Raw genomic sequence first — 9,948 nt, 5'->3', positions numbered from 1 at the left:
GCTGTTATAGGGAGAACTCTTGTTTGAACCAAGGACCTCTCGATCTGCAGTCGAATGCTCTACCACTGAGCTATTCCTCCTGCATCATACGCGTTATGTCAATTAAGTTAAAATAAACGCTATGATCCGTGTTGTTAAAGGGAGAACTCGGGTTGGAACAAAGGACCTCTCGATATGCAATCGAATGCTCTACCACTGAGGTATTCCCTTGTATCATACGCGTTATGTCAATTAAGCTAACACAAACGCAATGATCCGTGCTGTTATAGGGAGAACTCTGGTTTGAACCAAGGACCTCCCGATCTGCAGTGGAATGCTCTACCACTGAGCTATTCCCCCTGCATCATACGCGTTATGTCAATTAAGTTAAAATAAACGCAATGATCCGTGCTGTTATAGTGAGAACTCGGGTTTGAACCAAGGACCTCCTGATCTGCAGTCGAATGCTCTACCACTGAGCTATTCCCCCTTCGTCATACGCGTTTTGTCAATTATGTTAAAATAAACGCAATGATCCGTGCTGTTGTAGGGCGATCTCGGGTTTGAACCAAGGACCTCTTGATCTGCAGTCGAATGTTCTACCACTGAGCTATTCCCTTGTATCATACGCGTTATGTCATTTAAGCTAAAATTAACGCAATGATCCGTGCTGTTATAGGGAGAACTCTGGTTTGAACCAAGGACCTCCCGATCTGCAGTCGAATGCTCTACCACTGAGCTATTCCCCCTGCATCATACGCGTTATGTCAATTAAGTTAAAATAAACGCAATGATCCGTGCTGTTATAGGACGAACTCGGGTTTGAACCAAAGACCTCTCGATCTGCAGTCGAATACTCTACCACTGAGGTATTCCCTAGTATCATACGCGTTTTGTCATTTAAGCTAACATAAACGCAATGATCCGTGCTGTTATAGGGAGAACTCTGGTTTGAACCAAGGACCTCCCGATCTGCAGTGGAATGCTCTACCACTGAGCTATTCCCGCTGCGTCATACGCCTTATGTAAATTAAGTTAAAATAAACGCAATGATCCGTGCTGTTATAGGACGAACTCGGGTTTGAACCAAGGACCTCTCGATCTGCAGTCGAATGCTCTACCACTGAGCTATTCCCTCTGCATCACAGACGTTATGTCAACTAATTTAAAATAAACGCAATGATCCGTGCTGTTATAGGGAGAACTCGGGTTTAAACCAAGGACCTCCCGATCTGCAGTCGAATGCTCTACCACTGAGCTATTCCCGCTGCGTCATACGCCTTATGTAAATTAAGTTAAAATAAACGCATTGATCCGTGCTGTTATAGGACAAACTCGGGTTTGAACCAAAGACCTCTCGATCTGCAGTCGAATACTCTACCACTGAGGTATTCCCTTGTATCATACGCGTTTTGTCATTTAAGCTAACATAAACGCAATGATCCGTGCTGTTATAGGGAGAACTCTGGTTTGAACCAAGGACCTCCCGATCTGCAGTGGAATGCTCTACCACTGAGCTATTCCCGCTGCGTCATACGCCTTATGTAAATTAAGTTAAAATAAACGCAATGATCCGTGCTGTTATAGGACGAACTCGGGTTTGAACCAAAGACCTCTCGATCTGCATTCGAATGCTCTACCACTGAGCTATTCCCCCTTCGTCATACGCCTTATGTAAATTAAGTTAAAATAAACGCAATGATCCGTGCTGTTATAGGACGAACTCGGGTTTAAACCAAGGACCTCTCGATCTGCATTCGAATGCTCTACCACTGAGCCATTCCCCCTTCGTCATACGCGTTTTGTCAATTAAGTTAAAATAAACGCAATGATCCGTGCTGTTGTAGGGCGATCTCGGGTTTGAACCAAGGACCTCTTGATCTGCAGTCGAATGTTCAACCACTGAGCTATTCCCTTGTATCATACGCGTTATGTCATTTAAGCTAAAATTAACGCAATGATCCGTGCTGTTATAGGGAGAACTCTGGTTTGAACCAAGGACCTCCCGATCTGCAGTCGAATGCTCTACCACTGAGCTATTCCCCCTGCATCATACGCGTTATGTCAATTAAGTTAAAATAAACGCAATGATCCGTGCTGTTATAGGACGAACTCGGGTTTGAACCAAAGACCTCTCGATCTGCAGTCGAATACTCTACCACTGAGGTATTCCCTTGTATCATACGCGTTTTGTCATTTAAGCTAACATAAACGCAATGATCCGTGCTGTTATAGGGAGAACTCTGGTTTGAACCAAGGACCTCCCGATCTGCAGTAGAATGCTCTACCACTGAGCTATTCCCGCTGCGTCATACGCCTTATGTAAATTAAGTTAAAATAAACGCAATGATCCGTGCTGTTATAGGACGAACTCGGGTTTGAACCAAGGACCTCTCGATCTGCATTCGAATGCTCTACCACTGAGCCATTCCCCCTTCGTCATACGCGTTTTGTCAATTAAGTTAAAATAAACGCAATGATCCGTGCTGTTATAGGGCGATCTCGGGTTTGAACTAAGGACCTCTCGATATGCAGTCGCATGCTCTACCACTGAGCTATTCCCCCTGCATCATACGCGTTATGTCAATTAAGTTCAAATAAACGCAATGATCCGTGCTGTTATAGGACGAACTCGGGTTTGAACCAAAGACCTCTCGATCTGCATTCGAATGCTCTACCACTGAGCTATTCCCCCTTCGTCATACGCCTTATGTAAATTAAGTTAAAATAAACGCAATGATCCGTGCTGTTATAGGACGAACTCGGGTTTGAACCAAGGACCTCTCGATCTGCATTCGAATGCTCTACCACTGAGCCATTCCCCCTTCGTCATACGCGTTTTGTCAATTAAGTTAAAATAAACGCAATGATCCGTGCTGTTGTAGGGCGATCTCGGGTTTGAACCAAGGACCTCTTGATCTGCAGTCGAATGTTCTACCACTGAGCTATTCCCTTGTATCATACGCGTTATGTCATTTAAGCTAAAATTAACGCAATGATCCGTGCTGTTATAGGGAGAACTCTGGTTTGAACCAAGGACCTCCCGATCTGCAGTCGAATGCTCTACCACTGAGCTATTCCCCCTGCATCATACGCGTTATGTCAATTAAGTTAAAATAAACGCAATGATCCGTGCTGTTATAGGACGAACTCGGGTTTGAACCAAAGACCTCTCGATCTGCAGTCGAATACTCTACCACTGAGGTATTCCCTTGTATCATACGCGTTTTGTCATTTAAGCTAACATAAACGCAATGATCCGTGCTGTTATAGGGAGAACTCTGGTTTGAACCAAGGACCTCCCGATCTGCAGTAGAATGCTCTACCACTGAGCTATTCCCGCTGCGTCATACGCCTTATGTAAATTAAGTTAAAATAAACGCAATGATCCGTGCTGTTATAGGACGAACTCGGGTTTGAACCAAGGACCTCTCGATCTGCATTCGAATGCTCTACCACTGAGCCATTCCCCCTTCGTCATACGCGTTTTGTCAATTAAGTTAAAATAAACGCAATGATCCGTGCTGTTATAGGGCGATCTCGGGTTTGAACTAAGGACCTCTCGATATGCAGTCGCATGCTCTACCACTGAGCTATTCCCCCTGCATCATACGCGTTATGTCAATTAAGTTAAAATAAACGCAATGATCCGTGCTGTTATAGGACGAACTCGGGTTTAAACCAAGGACCTCCCGATCTGCAGTCGAATGCTCTACCACTGAGCTATTCCCGCTGCGTCATACGCCTTATGTAAATTAAGTTAAAATAAACGCAATGATCCGTGCTGTTATAGGACGAACTCGGGTTTGAACCAAAGACCTCTCGATCTGCATTCGAATGCTCTACCACTGAGCTATTCCCCCTTCGTCATACGCCTTATGTAAATTAAGTTAAAATAAACGCAATGATCCGTGCTGTTATAGGACGAACTCGGGTTTGAACCAAGGACCTCTCGATCTGCATTCGAATGCTCTACCACTGAGCCATTCCCCCTTCGTCATACGCGTTTTGTCAATTAAGTTAAAATAAACGCAATGATCCGTGCTGTTGTAGGGCGATCTCGGGTTTGAACCAAGGACCTCTTGATCTGCAGTCGAATGTTCTACCACTGAGCTATTCCCTTGTATCATACGCGTTAAGTCATTTAAGCTAAAATTAACGCAATGATCCGTGCTGTTATAGGGAGAACTCTGGTTTGAACCAAGGACCTCCCGATCTGCAGTCGAATGCTCTACCACTGAGCTATTCCCCCTGCATCATACGCGTTATGTCAATTAAGTTAAAATAAACGCAATGATCCGTGCTGTTATAGGACGAACTCGGGTTTGAACCAAAGACCTCTCGATCTGCAGTCGAATACTCTACCACTGAGGTATTCCCTTGTATCATACGCGTTTTGTCATTTAAGCTAACATAAACGCAATGATCCGTGCTGTTATAGGGAGAACTCTGGTTTGAACCAAGGACCTCCCGATCTGCAGTAGAATGCTCTACCACTGAGCTATTCCCGCTGCGTCATACGCCTTATGTAAATTAAGTTAAAATAAACGCAATGATCCGTGCTGTTATAGGACGAACTCGGGTTTGAACCAAGGACCTCTCGATCTGCATTCGAATGCTCTACCACTGAGCCATTCCCCCTTCGTCATACGCGTTTTGTCAATTAAGTTAAAATAAACGCAATGATCCGTGCTGTTATAGGGCGATCTCGGGTTTGAACTAAGGACCTCTCGATATGCAGTCGCATGCTCTACCACTGAGCTATTCCCCCTGCATCATACGCGTTATGTCAATTAAGTTAAAATAAACGCAATGATCCGTGCTGTTATAGGACGAACTCGGGTTTAAACCAAGGACCTCCCGATCTGCAGTCGAATGCTCTACCACTGAGCTATTCCCGCTGCGTCATACGCCTTATGTAAATTAAGTTAAAATAAACGCAATGATCCGTGCTGTTATAGGACGAACTCGGGTTTGAACCAAGGATCTCTCGATCTGCAGTCGAATGCTCTACCACTGAGCTATTCCCTTGTATCATACGCGTTATGTCAATTAAGCTAAAATAAACGCAATGATCCGTGCTGTTATAGGGCGAACTCGAGTTTAAACCAAGGATCTCTCGATCTGCAGTCGAATGCTCTACCACTGAGCTATTCCCTTGTATCATACGCGTTATGTCAATTAAGCTAAAATAAACGCAATGATCCGTGCTGTTATAGGGAGAACTCTTGTTTGAACCAAGGACCTCTCGATCTGCAGTCGAATGCTCTACCACTGAGCTATTCCCCCATCATCATACGCGTAATGTCAATTAAATTAAAATAAACGCAATGATCCGTATGTTATAACAGGAACTCGGGTTTGAACCAAAGACCTCTCGATCTGCAGTCGAATGCTCTACCACTGAGCTATTCCCCCTTCGTCATACGCCTTATGTAAATTAAGTTAAAATAAACGCAATGATCCGTGCTGTTATAGGACGAACTCGGGTTTGAACCAAGGACCTCTCGATCTGCATTCGAATGCTCTACCACTGAGCCATTCCCCTTTCGTCATACGAGTTTTGTCAATTAAGTTAAAATAAACGCAATGATCCATGCTGTTGTAGGGCGATCTCGGGTTTGAACCAAGGACCTCTTGATCTGCAGTCGAATGTTCTACCACTGAGCTATTCCCTTGTATCATACGCGTTATGTCATTTAAGCTAAAATTAACGCAATGATCCGTGCTGTTATAGGGAGAACTCTGGTTTGAACCAAGGACCTCCCGATCTGCAGTCGAATGCTCTACCACTGAGCTATTCCCCCTGCATCATACGCGTTATGTCAATTAAGTTAAAATAAACGCAATGATCCGTGCTGTTATAGGACGAACTCGGGTTTGAACCAAAGACCTCTCGATCTGCAGTCGAATACTCTACCACTGAGGTACTCCCTTGTATCATACGCGTTTTGTCATTTAAGCTAACATAAACGCAATGATCCGTGCTGTTATAGGGAGAACTCTGGTTTGAACCAAGGACCTCCCGATCTGCAGTGGAATGCTCTACCACTGAGCTATTCCCGCTGCGTCATACGCCTTATGTAAATTAAGTTAAAATAAACGCAATGATCCGTGCTGTTATAGGACGAACTCGGGTTTGAACCAAGGACCTCTCGATCTGCATTCGAATGCTCTACCACTGAGCCATTCCCCCTTCGTCATACGCGTTTTGTCAATTAAGTTAAAATAAACGCAATGATCCGTGCTGTTATAGGGCAATCTCGGGTTTGAACGAAGGACCTCTCGATATGCAGTCGAATGCTCTACCACTGAGCTATTCCCCCTGCATCATACGCGTTATGTCAATTAAGTTAAAATAAACGCAATGATCCGTGCTGTTATAACGAGAACTCGGGTTTGAACTAAGGACCTCTCGATTTACAGTCGAATGCTCTACCACTGAGCTATTCCCCCTGCATCATACGCGTTATGTCAATTAAGTTAAAATAAACGCAATGATCCTTGCTGTTATAGGGAGAACTCTGGTTTGAACCAAGGACCTCCCGATCTGCAGTCGAATGCTCTACCACTGAGCCATTCCCCTTCGTCATACGCGTTTTGTCAATTAAGTTAAAATAAACGCAATGATCCGTGCTGTTATAGGGCGATCTCGGGTTTGAACCAAGGACCTCTCGATCTGCAGTCGAATGCTCTACCACTAAGCTATTCCCTCTGCATCATACGCGTAATGTCAATTAAGTTAAAATAAACGCAATGATCCGTGCTGTTATAGGGAGAACTCGGGTTTGAACCAAGGACCTCTCGATATGAAGTCGAATGCTCTACCACTGAGCTATTCCACCTGCATCATACGCGTTATGTCAATTAAGTTAAAATAAACGCAATGATCCGTGCTGTTATAGGGCGAAATCGAGTTTGAACCAAGGACCTCTCGATCTGCAGTCGAATGCTCTACCATTGAGCTGTTCCCTTGTATCATACGCGTAATGTCAATTAAGCTAAAATAAACGCAATGATCCGTGCTGTTATAGGGAGAACTCTTGTTTGAACCAAGGACCTCTCGATCTGCAGTCGAATGCTCTACCACAGAGCAAAAAAGACTAAAGGAAAAACTGGGCTTCCTTTGCGTAGAATGGAAGTATATAACGGAAAGAGCCCCCTGGTTCGGGGGACTCTCGGAAAGGATTGTTGGAACTATGAAGGTGGCTCTAAGGAAAAACTCGGGAAAAACTATTTGTAAAATGAAGAAAAAATAGAAAAATTAATCCAAAAAGTAGGAAATTTATTAAACAAGAATAAAGAACTGCGACAGGAGAAAAAAGACATGAGAAACATTCAGTTTGAGAAATTAAAAGAAGCCGCCAAGGAAACCCATGATATAACTGCAACCTTCTTACTGGAACAAGTTTTTGCCCTTCATTAAACAAATCCAGGATAATGCGAGTGATCAAATGGAAAGAAACATTTGAAGCTTTGACCGTAACAACTAATACCACGGTGGCCTTAATAAAGCATCTACTTCACGCAGGGTTTCACTATGTTCTAACAAGAAAACTTTCTAGTGACATAGTTTAGCTTACTTTTTGCCATATACGAGGCTCAGGTGGCTACAATGATCAAATGGATGGTAGGCAATGTACACTAGCCATTGAACTACATCTTAAATTGGGAATTTTAAAAGCGTCAAACAAAGGATGGAAATGTAAAGGAAACTTTGACCTGCAAAGAAGCTTTACACGAAACCTCAACAGTGAAAATTGTAGCCAATGTAATTATTGACATACAAAGTGAACTGAATATTCAAATTACCAACTCTCAATCATATATTTTATCCTTAAACGAAAGAGCCCATCAGTGCCGTAGCCAGAGTGGGGGCGGGGGGCGGCCCGCCCCGGGCATCACGACGAAAGGGGCATCATTCTACCGTTTTCTACGGTCCGTAGAATGATGCCCCTTACGCCGTGATGCCCTAAACTGCGGAAACCATATCAGTTTTTCACGCAACAATTTTTTTGTCTAGACTTTAGACAACAAGACGACCCACGGGCTGGGCTCGTAATAGTAACCAATTCAAACCGTACTTAACAGGCGTACAAAATATTTGAGTGAATAACCCCTTGATGCGCTACCTTTAACTGTTTTAAAATTATTACCTCTCCGTGTGACGTAGTCCAAGAGAGGTTCTGTAACGGCCGTGTCGGGGTGTGTGTGTGTCAGGCTGTTGTTATTGACTTACACCCCAGGGGACCGCGTTCGCAGTTTCCGAATCGAAGCAAATGTGTTCGCTATTTCCGGAACGCATTCACAGTTCCCGGAAAATTCAAAACTTTAGGCTATCCACAATTCAATTGGCCACTATTACTTTATCTGACTAGTCAATTGTCCATTCCACATCTGTATTCATTGGCTTCTAGCACCAACATCTTCTGGGCGTTGTTTTTGTCCATCCCACATGGACACCAGTCTGTACACCTGGCTTCTACACCACCATCTTCTGGTCTTTGTTTTTGTCCATCCCACATGGACACCAGTCTGTATATATTGGCTTCTACGGCACCATCTTCTGGTCTTTGTTTTTGTCCATCCCACATGGACACCAGTCTGTATATATTGGCTTCTACGGCACCATCTTCTAGTCTTTGTTTTTGTTCATCCCACATGGACACCAGTCTGCACACCTGGCTTCAACTCCAACATCATCCTTAAGGTTAAGACATACGCGGCGATCGGCCAGGGTTATGAGAAACCTCCGGCCTCCCTAAGGCGGGGCTTCCACCAAAGGTTCACGCAGTTGCGCTGTTCTTATCCTTAACTTCGATTCGAAACCCTTATATACTACCTATTTGAGTAAGGCGAAGCAACCGTCGTATGCTTCATTTCAAACTCCAATATTAGTCAAGACTCTCAAGAATGTTTAATTGTTCTTTATCAACGCGATGTAACGATCAATAAGGCGAACAACTAACGAAGAAAATATTCAATATTAATTATATTTATTTTAATATTTAAGATAATCTTGTTTCTTAACTCAAAATTTAAACAGAAAGAGTTAAAAAGCAGTCTATGCTTTAGTCTGTGTGTGTCCGTCCGTTGTTACACTAGTGCACCGCGTTAGCAGATCGCTTTGTGTTTTGTGGAAAGAAATCCTACAAAACCGTAATATTTGGTTTTCTCATAATGCAAAATTAATATATGGAATTATTTTTCGTAATTTCGATGCCTTTAGTGGTTTTGTAGCTATAAAGCTCTGTTTCATTTTGATATCCCAAGAATATTTTTTATATTATTATTTGAAATGGATGTTTATATATTACTTAAGCTATACTACATCTGTTTATAGAATAATCCTTTCTAAACTGATTACAAGAAGAACGCTAGGCCTACTATGTTGATCAAATGAACTTTTATTTGTCAATAGGCCTAGTGAACCAAAAAGTAAACGCTTGGTTTTCGTTTCTGTAATGCAGAGACATTAACGGTTCAGAGTGAGCCGAAAGTTAAATACACTTTTAAATAATTAGGCTTAGATTTTATAATCATGGTGGAAATCTGGTCCGCGTTAAGCAGAGCCCAGCGCTGTTAGCAGTGTCATGCATAACGGGATTTTGTTTTTGAATTTTGACGTCACGGTGCTCAGCGCTGAGCCAGCGCGGTCTTCAAAGAAAATAGTCGGGTTTTTGGATAACGTGACGTGAAGCGCGTAGTTCTCAGCTTGGCGAAAAACCATGTAGGAATTAATACAAATAGCTCTTGATGATTCTGATGGGACTATAGCTATTTAATTGGCGTGTAACCAGTTGATCTAATTTTAATCATAAACGTTGTTGATATCTATCTCTATAAATTTGTTATCAAACAATTTTTGTTAAGCCTTGGTACCTTGCACGCTTTATTGCGATAGCGTCATTTTTAAAACGCCGATGACTGGAGAAAAGCCATGACGACAGAGTTCACCGGTAAACATTT

The 9,948-nt window shown here is 43.0% G+C and overlaps 1 non-coding gene across 1 annotated transcript; it reads right to left on the bottom strand.

Moving 5' to 3' along the window:
* Window positions 1-6,363: 6,363 nt before the first annotated feature.
* Window positions 6,364-6,435, bottom strand: TRNAY-GUA (transfer RNA tyrosine (anticodon GUA)). The gene has a single exon. It is a non-coding gene; the product is annotated as a tRNA-Tyr (tRNA).
* Window positions 6,436-9,948: the final 3,513 nt, after the last annotated feature.

The sequence above is a fragment of the Phalangium opilio genome, unplaced genomic scaffold (genome assembly GCF_054372755.1).
Source record: "Phalangium opilio isolate 3A_F unplaced genomic scaffold, DU_Popi_V2 ptg000046l_1, whole genome shotgun sequence".
In the NCBI taxonomy this organism is placed as follows: Eukaryota; Metazoa; Arthropoda; class Arachnida; order Opiliones; family Phalangiidae; genus Phalangium; species Phalangium opilio.
Note: the sequence above shows the minus strand (reverse complement) of the source record. Positions and strands in the feature narration are given on the sequence as shown.